Consider the following 17813-nt stretch of genomic DNA (forward strand, 5'->3'; position numbering starts at 1 on the left):
TAGCAGGGAGCTGGATCAGAAGCAAAGCAGCCGGGACTTGAACTGTCGCTTATATGAGATGTTGGTATCACAGGCGGTGACTTAACCCAATGCACCACAATGCCGGCCCCCAAATATTATTTTTTACACAGGGAACAACCTCTTTAAAGTTTCTGTGAATTTTCTTTAAATCCTATAAATTAGCAAAGAATTGTAAGAAAATAGTGTACTAGTTGTTAAAGTATTAAGAAGTCATAGTTTGATTATGAATGACAAAGCCTTGTATTATAATTGTTATTATTATTCTTGTATTTAGAAAGCTCCCGAGAAAATGGAGGTCAAGTGTCCAGCCCTTACGCCTAAGTTGACCCAAATAAAGTACCAAATATGTATATGAATTATATAGTAAAATATATGGATTTTCCCTTGGTTAATATCTTCATGAATCCTATTTAACAAGGGCCTACCCTTGTGGGAGGTCTCAGAAAACTGTGTTGGAAGTGATGGGTTAGCTGAGATCTGATGAATAGATATTAGGTAGTTCGGTTTGGGAATAGTAGGGGGAGAAGCAGAGGCTCTGAAATGAGAATACCAGGATGCCTTGAAGAGACTAGAAGAAGCTTATTACTGCTGGGCTTTAGATGTGAGGAGGAAGAGTGGCACGATGTTGGTAGAAACCAGAGATTTGGGATTTTGTACTCTTTGATGAGAATTATTAAGCATCATGGTAACACTGAAAAGTATCAAGCTAGGGAGTGAGATGTTTGCATTTTGTAAAGATTAGTCTGGTTGCTACAGGAGAAATGCTTTTGGAGGAGTACAAGTGGAGCTGCAAAAATGAGTCAAGTGGTGGCTGCGGGGATGTGAGAAACAGACTGTATGATTATGTATTGATGAACTTGAATTCATGATGCTTTATGATTGGCTAGACATGTGAGAGTAAGGCAGAGTAAACTGCACAATGACTTGAGCACTGAAGTGCATTGGATGGTATGTAAGGGATATCTTAGTCTGTTCAGAGGACATTAACAAAATACCATAGACCATGTAGCTTATAAACTGTGAAATCTATTTCTCACACTCCTGGGGCCTGGGAAGTCCAGTTTCAAGGCAGATGGAGTGCCTATTGAGGGCTATTTCCTGGTCACACTTGGCACCTTCTCACACTGTCCTCACAAGGTAGAAAGGGCATGGCTCCTCTCTGGGGCCTCTTAAAAAGCCCTAGTCCCATTCATGAGGATCCTCCCTCATGATCTAACTACCTCCCAAAGGCCTGTCTCCTAAAACTATCATCCTGATGTTTAGGATTTCAGCATAAGAATTTTGGGTGACACATTCTGTCCATAGCAACTGACACAGCAGATCTGAGGGCTGCAAGGAAAAAGATATGTTTAAAATTGTACATGTTGAACTTGAGGTGCCTGTGAATACTTAGATTGAGGTAGTCATTTAAAAGTAAAATATGTCTGGACTTGAGAAGAGAGGAACTGAAATTTAAATTTGACAGTCACTGGCATATGCTAATTGAGGGATCCAGAATGAATGTCATCAGCTAAGGGGAAGTGTAGACTGTCAGTGTAAATGGACTTGGTAACCTTAGCTTGAGGTCCTGCGAAGGAGATAACCCTAATGGGAAATGGGACCCTAGAGGGGGAAGCAAACACCTACTTACCTGCTTTGGGTCTAACCGTTCTTTCTTGCTCCCTCCCCTAAACTTTGTTTTCTCAACATAATTGTAGATTTTGTAGTTTCAGAAAAAGTACAGAGAAAGCCAGGCTCCCCTTACCTGGACTCCCCCAGTGGTAACATCTTATAAAATGATAGTACACTTATTGCAACCATGGTGCTGACGTTAAGTCCAGTCAAGTTGCAGAATGTTTACATCACCCCAAGAATCCATAATTTGCTCTTCTTATAGCCCCATCCATCTCCTTCCTCCCCAGCCTCTTTGTAACACCTTACAAACACTGTCATTTCAAGAATATTAGGAAGATAAAGTCAAATAGTGGGTGTTCTTTTGAGATCGGCTTTTTTTTTTTTTTCAACTCAGCATAATTTTCTGGAGGTTTACGCCAGCTTCAATAATTTCTTTCATTGTTCAGTAATTTTTTATTGCTGCATAATATTCCATGGTGTGGAGATACAGCATCTTATTTTGTCATATCTGTATTTTTTCCATTTTGGAACTATTAAGAAGAAAGCTGCTGTGAACATTCATGCACATGTTATCATGTGAATAAGCTTTCCATACCTCTGTGATAAACTTCCACCAGTGTAATTGCTGGGTCATATGATAATTGCATATTCCATTTTTTAAAAAAAGAAGCTGCCAGGGCCACTGTAATGTCACAGAAGATTAAGCCACCACCTGTAACACTAGCATCATTTAGAAGAGCTGGTTTGAGTCCTGGCTGCTCCACTTCTGATCCCTCTCCCTGCTAATGCACCTGGGAAAGCAGTGGAAGATTGCCTGAGTACTTGTGTCCCTGCCACCCACACGAGAAACCTGCATGGAATTAGGGCTCCTGAGTTTGGCCTAGCCCTGCCCTGGCCATTGTGGCCATTTGAGAAGTGAACTAGCAGATGGAAGCTCCCTTTCTCTCTCTCCTCTGTGTGTGTGTGTGTGTGTGTGTGTGTGTGTCCTTCTCTTTGTGTAATTCTTTCAAATAAATAAATAAATCTTAAAAAAAAAAAAAAAAAAGCTGGGACCAGCATTGTGGCATAGCAGGTTAACCGGCATCCCATATGGGCTCTCATTCCTGTCCCGGCTGTTCCACTGCTGGTCCAGCTCCCTGCTAACGGACTGGAAAAGCAGTGAAGGATGGTCCAAGTACTTGGGCCCTTGCTACCCACATAGGAGACCCAGAAGAAGTTATAGGCTTCTGGCTTGAGCCTGGCCCAGCCATGACTATTGCAGCTATTTGGGGAGTGAACCAGTAGACAGAAGACCTCTCTTTTTCTTTCCCCTTTTCTCTCTGTAACTGACTTTCAAATAAATCTTAAAAGAAAAATTGCCAACTGGTTTTCCAGAGTAGCCATATTATTTTCATTTCCTCCAGAAATTTGTGAATAATCCAGTTTCCTTCTATGCTCATAAGCATTTGGTGTTAAGCATTTTTAAAAATGCTGTTCCTCTAGATATCTAGTGATTTCATTGTGATTTAAATTTACATTTTTGTGGTATTTAATTTTTGTGGTATTGAACATCATGTCATGTGTTGACTTGTCATCTATATATCTGCTTTGGTAAACTGTTCACGTTTTTTGCCTATTTTCTGTTTGAATTTTTTTATTATTGAGTTTTGAATGTTCTTTATATAGTCACTTTATATAGATACTAGTACTTGGTCAGATTTTTTTTTCTGTATTTAACTCATATTTTAAGTTTTTGGTAGAACAAAAGTTTTAAATTGTGACGAAATCCAGGTTATCAGTTTTACCTTGTAAGGATCATGCTTTAGTTGTTAAAGCTAAGAACTCAAATTTACAAGCACTGGATTCTACAGATTTTCTGATTAATTTTCCTAAATGTTTTTGTGGTTTTGCGGTTTACATTTAAGTTCATGCTCCTTTTTGATTTAATAAGATGTGAGTCTCAGGTCAAGCTTCCATTTTTTGCCTGTGGAAGTCCACTTGCTCTAGCTTCATTTGAGTAAAAAGGCCGTCCTTTCCTCCGTTGAACTGCTTTTGCATGTTGGTTGAAAATAAGATAGGTAAGCCTGGGTGGGTCTGTCTCTGGACTTTCTCTTCTGTTCATTGACCTATGTCTGTGATCCTCTACTGATACTACATATTCCTGAATACTATACCTATTCACATGTTGAAATCAGAGCTTATGCTTTTTCTTGTGTTTCAGGATTGCTTTAGCTATATTCCAGTTCCTTTGTCTTCCCATGTAAAATTTGGAATAATCTTTTCTGTATCTACTGTGTCTACAAAAGTCTTGCTGGGATTTTTATAGAAATTGTGTTAAATCTGTGCATCAAATTGGGAAGAATTAATATCTTTGCTATGTTTAATCTTCCAATTCATGAGCACAGTATATCTTTATTTATTTAGATCCTTCTTGATTTTTTAATCATCATTTTGTAGCTTTCAGCCTGAATGTTTTGTTTTTCTTTTAAAGTGGGTGTAAATGATACTATGTTTTTCATTTTGATGTTTATATGTTCATTGCTTATATATGAAATATTTTAGTTTTAATGCCAATGTTACTCATATATAAATTTATGGTTGAATTTTGTGCATTCAATTTGTTTTCTTTGATCTTGATGAATTCACTTACTCATTTTCAAAGGTTGTGTTATAGATTCCTTGAGATTTTCTCTGCAGATAATCATAACGTCTACAAATAGTTTTGTTTCTTCCTTCAGACATATATGCCTTCTATTTCCTTTCCTTGAATACTACATCTGCTAGAACTTCCAGCATTATGTGAATAAGAGTGTACACCTCTGCCTTGTTCATAATTTCAGGAAAAAAGCATTCAGTAGTTTTCGGTTATAATGTTAGCTGTAGGTTACTTTAATATGCTTTTTTTAGAGATTTATTTATTTTTTACTTGAGAGTCAGAGTTACACAGAAAGAGGAGAGGCAGAGAGAGAGAGAGGTCTTCCATCCGATGGTTCACTCCCTAATTGGCCACAATGGCCGGAACTGCACAGATCCTAAGCCAGGAGCCAGGAGCTTCTTTCAGGTCTTCCACGCGGGTACAAGGGCTCAAGAACTTGAGCCATCTTCTACTGCTTTCCCAGGCCATAGCAGAGAGCTGGATCGGAAGTGGAGCAGCCGAGATTAGAACCGGCGCCTATATGGTATGCCAGCACTTCAGGCCAGGGCGTTAACCCCCTGTGTCACAGCGCCAGCCCCTGATATGCTTTTTAGCAAGTTTAAGTTCCCCTTTCCTAACTTACTGAAAGTTTTTATAATGAATGGATGTTAAGATTTTCTTCTTTAGCCTGTTGTTTCTTCTTTAGCCTGATATGATTGTATAATTCCTTTTTCCTTTTTTAAGATTTATTTATTCATTCGAAAGTCAGAGTTGCAGAGAGAGAGAGAGGGAGAGACAGAGAGAGAGAAATCTTTCATCTGTTGTTCACTCCCCAAATGGCCGCAACAGCCAGGACTGGATCAGGCCGACACCAAGAGCCAAGAGCGGCTTCTGGGTTTGCTATGTGGGTGCAGGGGCCCAAGGACTTGGAGAATCTTCTGCTTCTTTCCCAAACGCATTAACAGGGAGCTGGATTGGAAGTGAAGCAGCCAGGACTTGAACCAGCGCCCATATGGGATGCCAGTATTGCAGGCTGTGGCTTAACCTGCTATACCACAACCGGGTTTTGTATAATTCCTTTTTTTATATTTGTAAATTCTAATTGCTTATGTTTTAGTAGGGATTTTGCATCTATATTCATGAGGAGTGGTGGTTTATGCTTTCTTTTTTGGTACTGTCTTTGGCTTTGATGCTGAAGTATTACCAAAATTGTATTTTCGGTTTTCAGTTTCATTTATTTTTGCTCTTAACTTTATTATTTCTTTAATTTATGCTTGCTTAGGATTTACTTTGACATTTATCCAAGTTTTTGAGATGAGAATGTGAATTATTGACTTACGAGATTTCTTCTTTTCAAAAAAATATATTCAGTGGTACAAATTCCTCTGTGAGCACAGCTTTGGCTGTGTCCTGCAAATTTTGATGATTGTATTTTCACTTCCATTCAACTTTTTTCCTCTTGAGATTTTTTGTGTATGATTTCATAAGTTGATTGTTTAGTTTCAATGTGTTTGATAGTTTTCCTGTAATCTTTGTTACTGATTTCTAATTGTTTTCCACTGTGATCAGAGAACAAACTCTTACTTGATTCCAGTTGTTTTAAATGTGTGGAATGGTTTATTTTGTAGCCTAGTGTGTGGTGTATCTTGGTATGTGTTCCTTGGGTACTTGGGAAAAAAGAACGTGTGTTCTACTGTTTTAGGCTGAACTGCTTTATAAACATTGATTGGATCCTGTTGATTGATGATGTGTGGAGTTCTTATTGCATATCCTTTCTGACTTTCTTCCTAATTATTCTATTGCCAAGAAATGGGTATTGATATTTTTCACTATATTTGTAGGTTTATCTCTATTTTCAATTCTGTAAGTTTTAGTTTTATTTTTTTTTAAGTTTCTTTATTTATTTGAAAGTCAGAGTTACACAGAGAGAGGAGAGACAGAGAGAGAAAGAGAGAGAGAGAGAGAGGTCTTCCATCCTCTGGTTCACTCCCCAATTGGCCGCAACGGCCCAGCTGAGCTGATCCGAAGCCAGGAGCCAGGAGCCAGGAGCTTCCTCCGAATCTCCCACGTGGGTGCAGGAACAGAGTGCTGCATGGGAAGTGGAGCAGCCAGGTCTCAGAATATGTAATACCGGCGCTTCAGGCGAGGGTGTTAACCTGTTAAGGCACAGCGCTGGCCCCAATTCTGTAAGTTTTTATTCCACATATTCTGTAGCTTTGTTGGTGGTGGTACATAGGCATTTAGGATTGGTATATCTTTTTGGAGGCGCGGCCCTTTTTCAGATGTAAATGTCCCTTTTAATGTCTGATAATCTTTTTAGCTCTGAAGTCTATTTTTTTTTTCTAAGATTTATTTTGAAAGACAGAGTTACAGAGAGAGAGGCAGAGACAGAGAGAGAGGTCTTCCATTGCTGGTTCACTCCCCAGTTGGCCGCAAAGGCCAGAGCTGTGCTGAAGCCAGGAGCCAGAAGCTTCCTCTGGGCTCCCACACAGGTGCAGGGGCCCAAGAACTTGGGCCATCTTCTACTGCTTTCCCAGGCTATAGCAGAGAGCTGGATAGGAAGAGGAGCAGCCGGGACTAGAAATGGCACCCATGTGGGATGCCGGTGCTTCAGCCCAGTGAACCCGCTGCACCACAGTGCTGGCCCCTATTTTTTTCTGGTTAATTCATCATTTTTGCTTTATTTTGATTGATGTTTACATGACATACGGTCTTACTTTTTACCTACCTGTGTCGTTGGCATTTGAAGTGTTTTGTAGATAGCATAGAGTTAGATCATGCTTTTTTAACCAAAAAGAGATGGAATTTTATATACATTTTATATATTTATGTTTTGGATTTTATATATGAGAGATGGAGATTTAGAGATATGGCCCTTTTTCATGATTTGTCTTAATTAGTGCCAATTTATCTTGTGAGTAGTACATGTACCTCCCCTTTCTTTATATTACTTTATTTGTAATAACATTACATTTAGAACCACATAAGACAATCCTTTTTTTTTTTTTTAAGATTTTATTTATTTATTTAAGAGGTAGAATTACAGACAGTGAGAGGGAGAGACAGAAAGGTTCTCCTTCTATTGGTTCACTCTCCAAATGGCCGCAATGGCCAGAGCTATGCCCATCTGAAGCCAGGAGCCAGGTGCTTCTTCCCAATCTCCCATGTGGGTGCAGGGGCCCAGTCACTTGGGCCATCTTCTACTGCTTTCCCAGGACATAGCAGAGAGCCAGATTGGAAGAGGAGCAGCCAGGACTCGAACTGGCGCCCACATGGGATAGCGGTGCCTCAAGCAAAGGATTAACATACTGGGACACAGCGCCGGCCTCCAGACAATCCTATACTTTGTTTCAGCTATCAAACATAATTTAGGAAACTCAACAGAAGGAGGAAATGCTATTGTATTTTACTCATATTTGTATATACTGCGTTCTTTTTTTTCTTTCTTCTGGAGATTACAAGATTCTTCCTTTTATTTTTCTGTTCTGTTTATTTTCTTCAGCTACTCTTTTTAGAGTGGTTCTGCTGTGAAAATTCTTGAGTTTTCCTTTATCTGAAAGTGTTTTTATTTCCTCTCTTGAAGGATATTTTCACTGGGTATAGGATTCTAGGTTGACAGTTCTTTTCTTTCAGCACTTGAAAAATGTGCCACTCCTTCTGGTCTCCATGGTTTCTGATGAGAAATCCACTGTCATTACCTGTATAGGTAAGGTATCTTTTTTCTCTTGCTGCTTTCAATATTTGGGAGGGAGGGAATTGGTTAATTTTCAGAAGTTTGACTATGGTATGTCTTGGGGTGTGTGTGTATGTGTCTTGCCAAAGTTGGGAGTTTCCAGCCATTACTTGAGTATTTTTTTGACCATGCCCTCTTCCTTTACTTTTTTTTTGAATTTCAATGACGTTAATTTTAGATTTTTTTGCTGTTGTTCTATGGATTCCTAAGGCTTTGTTTATTTTTTTCAGCATATTTTCTTGGGTTTGTTCAGATTGGGTAGTTTCTGTTGTTGTATCTTCTGTTTGAGCAATTCCTTCTTCTTTTCCCTCCCTTCTACTATTGATCCCAAATGCTGAGTTTTTTTTTTATTTTGTTTATTATGTGTTCCAAAATTTCCATTTGGTTCTTTATATCTTCTGTTTGTTTGCTGAGACATTTTATGTTTTCATTTGATTCAGATGTATTCATGGCTGCTCATTGAAGTATTTTTATGATGGCTGCTTTAAAATCTTTATCAAATAATTCTAACAGTTGTCTCCTCTTTGTTTTGTCATTCAAGTTGAGGTAATCCTGGTTTTGGTAATATAATGAGAGTATCTTTTGATTGAAACCTGGCTATTTGGATATTAAGTTGTGTCTGGCTGCATTCTTTGAACTGTTTTAGCAATGTGAAGAGGTGGCTCCATCCGGTTAGTGTAAGATGAGGAGGCTTGATTCCCACTTGGCCTCCGCTGACACCTGATGGGGAAAGGTCTCCGTGTTACCTCTGGGCACTGTAGAAGTTCTTGCCCTGTCATAGGCTTCCACTGTTAACCACCCCACCTGGAAAAGATAGGAGTGCTTCAGCACTGTTGTAATCATGGCCTCCACTGACACTGGGCCTAGGGACAAGAGAGGAGGGAGGGCTCTTTATTGCTGGGCAGCAGTCAAAGTCCTGGTATGTCACTTCGCCTCCTGTGACACCACCAAAGTAGGAAGAGGGAAGGAAACATCACACCTGAGTTGGGGCCAGGAAGTTTGTATGTCCCCCATGCCCTCCACTGCCTGCATGTGTATGTGGTGGGGTCCTCACTTGTTCTCTCCCAGCACCCCCAGTGTGGGTGTAGTAGGGAGGGTCCTCATTTGTTCTCCTCTGCCAGGACCCCCAGTGTGGGATTCTGGCTCATCTTTATTGACTGACAAGGGTGGAAAAGGAGGTTTTCTACTTAGCTGACATCTGTAGGAAAGGGAAACAGTTTTTTCTGTGATGCTTGGCTTGTGAAGAAAAGTTATTATCTGAAAGTCTTTCCTGCTGGGGCTGCCTCTTTTCTGGTCCTTGGACTGGAGAGCTCTGGCTTTTGTTGGGATGTCTTTGTCTGTCTCCATTGGCAGTCCTGGCTTGCCATCCTCTTCAGTACCAAGTCTGGGATTTAGGAGGTTAAAAAAAAAAAAAAAAGAAAAGAAAAGAAAACCCAGGGGATTCACCATTATGTTGTTCCCTGGGTTCTATAGCTGATCTGTCATTTTTCTCCTTTTGAGAGTCTTTCTAGGATTGTTTCATATATAAAGTCTAATATTTTAAATTGTACTTGGTGAGAGGAATAGGATCATGTATATCTGTTCTATCTTTTTGGAAGTGGAATTTCCTTACCTGCTTGTGGTTTGGCAGGGAAAATAAAAACACTGCATGGATTGTTTTGTGGAGAACATAGCTTAGAATTCTGTGCGGAATTGTTAACATGGGAATGGATCTTTCAAAGACAGAGAGTCTCAATCTCAGGCAATTTAGACATCATTCAGCTTGAAGACCCGAGTTGCTGCCTGGTGACAGGCAGTAATTGACATAGTGTTCTTTGATTTTCTTTCCATGTGCTATTTTGATCTTGGCTTTATATATACAGTAGATCAGAAAGCATAAATTGGGTAGGATTACACCTTTGTAAGTCATTTTCAGTCCTGATATTGTTTAGTTGATTCCAGTGTTCTTCAGAGCAGTGATCCAAGTACCTTTCAATCATTCAATTGATATAACTCAACCCTTAGAAATGCTTTTATTCATGGCTGGCGCTGTGGCCTTGCAGGTTAAGCCACTGCCTGTGATGCCAACATCCTATATGGGTGCCAATTCAAATACCAACTGCTCTACCTCTGAACCAGCTCCCTGCTAATGTGCCTGGGAAAGCAATGGAAGATGGTCCAAAGCTCTTGGGCCCTGGCACCCATGTGGGAAACCCTAGAAGAAGCTCCTGGCTCCTGGCGTCAGTCTGGCTCAGCCCTGGTTATTGTAGCCATTTGGAGAGTGAACCAGCAGATCAAAGATATCTCTCTCTCTCCCTCTCTCTCCCTATAACTCTTTCAAAGAAATAATTTTTTTAAAAAAGAAATGCTTTTATTCATAAAACACCTGCAATTTATTTTCTGGTCCTTTTAACTTTGAGATTTAAAAAGTTTTTAGTTTCTTGGGTTACCCTGCAGTCAAATTGCATTTTTATATACTATAGTTCTATGTATAGATTTTATAAACAAGTTTATGATAACATTTAAGAAAGTTATATCAATCCCCACATTTCTTTTAGGCTATTTGCCATCACACCCATTTCCCAGCCCTAATCCCTAGCAATTACTTATCTGTTCTTCACTATATTTTTGTTTTTTGGAACATATCATATAAGTAAATCATTTTGTGTATAACCCTTTGAGACTGACTTCCTTCTGCTCATATAATACCTGAGATTTGTCCTAGTTATTGAGTGTATCACTAGTCTACTTGTTTTTCTGTACACCGAGCAGTAGTCCTTTATATTTGTGTGTGTGTGTGTGTGCATGCATTGTATGTGTTTATGAGGGAGCTTCAAAAAGTTCATGTAAAACTCACTTAAAAATTTACTTATTTGAGATGCAGCAAAAGACAAGGAAAGCTCACTTCATTCTCCAGATGCACAGAGTCACTGGGGCTGGACCCAAGACTGAAACTAGTAGCTTATAACTCAATCCACGTCTCTCACATGGACAGCCCGTTACTTGAGCTATCACCACTGCCTCCAAGGGTCTGCACTGCCAGAAAGCTGGGATCAGAAACTGTAGAGATGGTAATTGAACCAAGGTTCTCCTGTGTGTAACATGGGCATCTTAACTGGCATCTCAACAACTGGACTGAATAACTACCTCCCATATTACTTTTTAAAAAGATTTATTTATTTATTTGAAAGAGTTACTCAGAGAGAGAAGGAGAGGCAGAGAGAGAGAGAGAGAGAGAGAAAGACAAAGAGGTCTTCCATCTGCTGGTTCACTCCCCAGTTGGCCTCAATGGCCGGAGCTATGTCAATCCGAAGCCAGGAGCCAGGAGCTTCTTCCTGGTCTCCCACAGTGGTGCAGGGGCCCAAGGACTTGGACCATCCTCTACTGCTTTCCCAGGCCATAGCAGAGAGCTGGATCAGAAGTGGAGCAGTTGGGACTCGAACCAGTGCCCATATGGGATGCTGGTACTGCAGGCGGCGGCTTTACCCACTGTGCCACAGTTCCGAGCCCTCATATTATTTTTAATTCAATTTTTCTGCAAACTTTTTGAAGTCCTCTCATTTCCATGCATATTTACATATGCACATACACTATATATACTAAAATCTGTTTATCCTATTTACTTTGGAGTTGTTTCTTCTTTATGCTTATTATGAATACAGCCAATATAAGCATTTGTGTAGTCATGTCAGTTTTTGTGTGAACATAAGTTTTGATATCCCTAGGGTTAAGACCTATGAGTGGGATTGCATGGTTATATAGTAACTGCATGTTTATTTTAAAAATACCCAGACTTTCCCAGAGCAACAATGCCATTTTGTCCCCTGCCTGTAAAATCCTCCTCTCTTTTCTTTGCAAGAATATTTACCCTTTCTTATTGCAGAATTTTTATAAACCTTTTTTAAAGTATTTGTTGGGGCTGGTGCCCTGGCTCACTTGGTTAATCCTCTGCCTGTGGCTCTGGCATCCCATACGGGCGCCGGTTCTAGTCCCTGTTGCTCCTCTTCCAGTCCAGCTCTCTGCTGTGGCCCGGGAAGGCAGTGGAGGATGGTCCAAGTGCTTGGGCCCCTGTAACTTCATGGGAGACCAGGAGGAAGCACCTGGCTCCTGGCTTTGGATCAGTGTGGCTCCGGCCGTAGTGGCCCTTTGCAGGGTGAAGCAATGGAAGGAAAACCTTTCTCTCTGTCTCTCTTTCTCATGATCTGTCAAATAAATAAATAAAATAAAGTATCTGTCAAGAGTTGGTGCCCGTTGATGATTCCCTATTTCTTCATATGTTAATTTTGGATTTAATTCTGGACTTTTTATTATGTTATGAAGGTATTTCAAAAGTTCATAGAAATTGAATTAAAATAAAGTTTATTTTGGTGCAAAAATGTTTGAAATCTGTGCGTGGTTTTTCCATAATGCATACTTCCCATGAGGAACCCTCATATGCTTGGATTTCAAGACTTTTTGCACCAGAACAAGTGTATTTTTTAATTTCATTTTCACAAATGTGTGAAGCCTTTTTGTATTAGTCTCTTGTTTTTTTTCATATGCTGTGGAAAGTATTAGTTGTAGGAGGCAGCTGACTCAGTTAACTTTAGCATTCAAGTTCCAGACAACATTCTGTGAGTTGTGGTTCCTATGTCAGTTCAGTTTTCAAAGCCTTTTGGTGTACTTGGATGTGTCCCACTTATTTGTCATTCATTGGCCACCTTGGGAATTGGGCCATGCTCTGTCTGATATTTCAACTTTCAGTGTCTGCATATGCACTTCACGATCCAATCCATGCTTAAGTAGCTTGGAGTGAGACAAGTCATAAGTAACTTTAAGAAATTACTTCCCTGAGCTCATTCATGGATGGCATCTCCCCAGAAGCTTGTTTTTGGTTGATTAGAAAACTGGGCTCTTTAATTACCACACTGTGCTGTACAGTTCCCATGATTATACCCCGATCTTAGGACAAGCAGTAGGGTGATAGAGAATAAAAGCAACAAGAATTTGTTTCATCTCCTTTAGAATTTTCCTTCCTTTCTTAGAGGCTCTGTCTTTTGCTGCCTCTACAGGAAGGTTTGAGACCCACCACCTGGGAGGACAGACGACGTGGTACTACTCACCTCACCTGTTGTTCTTCCCGTTTCCCTGCTACTTTTAGCTACCACGTGCATTTGTCTAGGTTTTATGCTTTTTTTTTTTTTTTTTTTTTTTTTTTTTTACAGGCAGAGTGGACAGTGAGAGAGAGAGACAGAGAGAAAGGTCTTCCTTTTGCCATTGGTTCACCCTCCAATGGCCGCCGCGGCTGGCGCGCTGCGGCCGGCGCACCGCGCTGATCCGATGGCAGGAGCCAGGAGCCAGGTGCTTTTCCTGGTCTCCCATGGGGTGCAGGGCCCAAGCACCTCGGCCATCCTCCACTACACTCCCTGGCCACAGCAGAGAGCTGGCCTGGAAGAGGGGCAACCGGGACAGAATCCGGCGCCCTGACCGGGACTAGAACCCGGTGTGCCGGCGCCGCTAGGCGGAGGATTAGCCTAGTGAGCCGCGGCGCCAGCCCTAGGTTTTATGCTTTTAACAGGACAGGCAAGGTGAAGGATGCTGAGTCCCTTTTACCCAGAACTGGAGGCCACTGATCTTGCTTTAATGTTGAAATAATTAGTGGGAAAACCATAAATACATCAAGTATTGTGGAGCTTGAAGATGATACCTTGGAGGCCTTCTTGAAAAGTGGTGAACTTAGTTGTTGGAAGGGTCTGTGAATGTAAATGGCCCTGAAGCTCACGTTTCATTAGTTTTATTATAAACCTTCTTTTGGGAAAAAAAAAAAAATAAAACATATATCATCCCTAGTTATGACTTGGACATTGTACAAAGTGTTTTTTATTCCTATATTTATTTACTAGTCATCAACCTGTCTTCTATCCCCATTTTGGAGATGGAAAAAAAGATTTACAGTGGTGAAATGGTGCAGATAGAAGTGGTAGAATTGGGCTTTAAGATTCAAATGTTACTAATCCTGAGGCACACGATCTCTTGACTACCCATAGTACTTAATGAAATAAGTACATTACAGATTATGAGAGCCAGTGTAGGCTGTGGTTAAGAGTCTGGCTCAGAAGCCAGGTTGCTAGTCTTCATTTGTGACTCTGTTATTGTCATTGGAACCTTAACCTTTTTTACCTCTGTCGTCTGCAAAATGGGGAAAATAGAATATACTTCAGGGGATTGCAGATTAAATGGTGAATATAAAACAGAATAGCTTCTGGCACATAGTGTGTTTTATACACCAATTCCAACAGTGCTTCTAGATAAATTAAATAAAATTTGTACTTATGAGCCTTACCTCTTGAGCTCCAAAATCAAGTTATGAAAAAAAGGCAATGTTCACTTACTTTCAAATGAATTCTGGTCATATTGCAGCTTTGAAACACAAGCTAAGATATAATTGTTTGTAAAATAGGCTACATATTGTATAGTCAGTGATATTTTTTGTCAAAAATTTAAAAAAATTTAAGGTTTGGGAGCATTATTCTGTTTAATGTGCTAATCTAGAAAAAGCATACTCTCTGTGGATGACTGGAAAATCTGGAATATCATAGGTTAAATGTTTTAGTGAAATGGCCAAATACTAACAAAGCCAGAAGTTAAATAAAAATAAATTTTTTTCCTACACAAGATATTTGAAGTCCTAAACAGCCCCCGGCTTTCCTGTAAAATGGAGAGAGTGGTAGTATCAATCTGTATTTTACTAGTGCCCATCTTGTCTGCACTTTCACCTTCTGCTTTTAGGCCAAATACAGGTCTGATAGTATTAAATGGAACATTCCAGAAATGACCAACTCATTTGTTTTGTTGTTTGCACTATTCTAAATAGCATGATGAACTTTCATGCCCTCCTGTTCCATCCTAGCTGTGATATGAATCTGTGTTTTTTTCAGTGTATCCATGCTGCACATTCTATTCTCCCACTAATCATTGATAAGCATCTTGATTATCTGATCCACTACCATGGTGTTGTAGTGATTGTGTTCAAGTAATCATTATTTTGCTTAATAGTGGCCCTGAAGTGCAAGAATGGTATTGAGGACAATGTGAGTATGCCAGAGAAAAGCCATGAGGTGAAAGTACCATACGATATTTTAAGAAAAAGGGAAACCATATTTATATAACTATTATTATAATATATTGTTATAATTGCTCCTTTAATTACTGTTAATCTTTTTTCTATGCCTACTTTATAAATTAAATGTTATTCTAGGTAAATACTGTGTGTGTGTGTGTGTGTGTGTGTGTGTGTGGAAAACCATCATCTATATAGAGTTCAGAATTAGCCACCTTTCAGGCAGCCCTGTGTGGATAAAGGGTAACCACTGTAATTACCGACTGAAGTCTAACAAATTACCATGAAGCTTAGAATAATCACTCACAGCTCTTATGGGTCAGGAATTTGAGTGTGGCTTAGTTTGATGATTCTGGCTCAGGGTGTCTCCTGAAGTTACTCAAAATGTTAGGTTGGGCAGCATTCATGTGAAGCATTGACTGTGGAGGAAGCATGATCTGTGGAGGATCACTGTAATTTGGCTCACCCATGTACCTGGCAAGATACTGCCTGGCTTTCAGGAGGGCACCATGAGGTTCCTTACCATGTGGACCTTTCCATAGGGGTTCTTGCATGCCTTTGTATTGCAGTTGGAATCCCTTGAAACAAGCAGCCCAAGAGAGATGAAAGTGGAAGCCACAGTATCTTTTATGACTTAGCCTCAGAATTTTCACTCTGTTGTTTCTACAGTTACACAGGTCATCTTTGTCCAGTTTAGAAGAGGACTATCAGGAGGCGTAAGTCATTGGGACCATCTTGAATACTGGCTACCACCTACCTTATATGATTACTGTAGCAATTAAATGGCAGTATTCCAGTGAATACTTGTGGAACCTGATAGATGCCTAGTGCCTAATTGGTTAGTGTGTTTCCTTTTGACAGTCCTAGATAGTAGAAATTCATTTCTGATTGTTTCCCAAATGCAGAGGAAGGTTTAATGTGTCTATATGGGGAAGAAGTAAACACTGATCTCTGAGTGAAAAGATGAAAGTCTTATAATTATTTGTTTAGAAGCTCAGTTGGTTATTATTTTGGTATCAAGTAGTAACAGTGATTAGAATTTTATGCAAAAATGTTGATAAATGCTATAAGGTACAATTTTGACCACAGTGAACTCATTTAATTTGATTAATTCCAAGTACACATCATTGAAGAAGCATAATGTATTTTAAGTCTAGTCTATACATTTGTGGATGTGTTTGTGTATGAGATTGAGTATAATTTAACTGCTTCTGCTTTCTCGAAGGTTAAATAGACTCAAATATTCTTGCTCTTTTCTGAAGAAGTTATGTCTTAATATTGATAGTGATATAATGATTGCCTATTTTGAAGAGGACATTTACTAAATTATTTAGAAAATAGTCCATAACAAGAATATACATTGCTTTATGTATTATAAAAAGAAAACATGAACTTTCTTAATGATTTTCCTTTTCTTTTAAAGATTTATTGATTTGAAAGACAGAGGTTAGATTGAGAGAGAACAGATCTCTATCCACAATGGCCAGGGCTGGGCCAGGCTGAAGCCAGGGGCCAGGAACTTCATCTGACTCTCCCACGTGGCTGCAGGGTCCCAAAGATCTGGGCTATCTTCTGCTGCTTTCCCAGGCACATTAGCAGGGAGCTGGATCAGAAGTGATACAGGGGCTGGCACTGTGGCATAGCAGGCTAAGCCTCGGCCTGCGGCTCCAGCGTCCCACATAGGACCCCATTTGTGTGTCCCAGCTGCTCCTTTTCTGATCCAGCTCTCTGCTGATGGCCTGGGAAAGCAGTGGAGATTGGCCCAAGTGCTTGGGCCCCTGTACCTGTGTGGGAGACCCAGAAGGAGCTCCTGACTCCTGGTTTTGGATAGGCCCAGCTCTGGCTGTTGCAGCCATTTGGGGAGTGAACTGGCAGATGGAACTTTTATCTTTTTATCTCTCCCTCTCTCTGTCTGTAACACTACCTTTCAAAGGAATAAGTAAAATATTTAAAAAAAATGAAATGGAGCAGTCATATTTTGAACTGGTACCCATATAGTACACCACAGCACTGGTCCTTGAGTTTTCCTTTAAATGAATTGTTCTTGGGTATTTGAAAAAGTTGCTTCCTTTTTTTCTTACACTGATATTAAATATATTTCTGAGTATTTTCTCATTATAGCAATAACTAGTAAGGATACTATAACACTAGAAAATACTCTGCATTTTGTAACATCCGGAGTCTAATTACATCTGATTATTTATGAACAAAATTAATTGGAACAATTTTCTTCTCTAAATAGAGGATAAAATCTAGTCCATAAGGAAGTGGTATCCAATGCAGTTAGTAAAATATCATGATTTATCATGATAATATACAAATATTTGACCACTGGAGGGCTCCATATCATTAAAAAATACATTAACAGTATAAATGTTCACTGTAACAGTTTTAAACAGTACAGAAAGATAGATATGATTCTGTATTTTTGAGTCAAATTATTAATGAGCAAAGACTAAAATAGTTGATTGTAAGTGAAAACTGCATAGATGTACAAATAATATGTATTTAACTAGTGTTTACTTCTTTTTCTTGTATTGGAATGAAATTAAGTTATATTGCCCTGTTGCTTTATAATATACTGTCAACTCAGATGTCAAAAATACAAAGGTAGGGATGCCAGTTTAAAACTTGGCAGCCTCAAGACTAATGTGCCTGGGAAGGCAGTGGAAGATGGCCAAACACTTGGACCACTGCCACCCTGATGTGGTTGGCCCAGGTGGAGTTCTTGGCTCCTGGCTTCAGCCTGGCCT

General features: G+C 39.7%; 1 protein-coding gene across 30 annotated transcripts in view; it reads left to right on the forward strand.

Annotated features, from left to right (window-relative positions):
* BBX (BBX high mobility group box domain containing) overlaps window positions 1–17813 on the forward strand; it is a 289118-nt gene that overhangs the window by 85136 nt on the left and 186169 nt on the right. For 5 of the 30 annotated variants that reach the window (XM_051819091.2, XM_051819090.2, XM_070072043.1 and 2 more), the window contains exon 3: window positions 7883–7955. The exons of the other annotated variants lie outside the window; for them this stretch is intronic. The gene's annotated coding sequence lies outside the window, so the exon portion shown is untranslated. The remainder of the gene's footprint in view (window positions 1–7882; window positions 7956–17813) is intronic. 30 annotated transcript variants of the gene reach the window in all.

Source organism: Oryctolagus cuniculus, chromosome 4 (assembly GCF_964237555.1).
Source record: "Oryctolagus cuniculus chromosome 4, mOryCun1.1, whole genome shotgun sequence".
NCBI lineage: Eukaryota > Metazoa > Chordata > Mammalia > Lagomorpha > Leporidae > Oryctolagus > Oryctolagus cuniculus.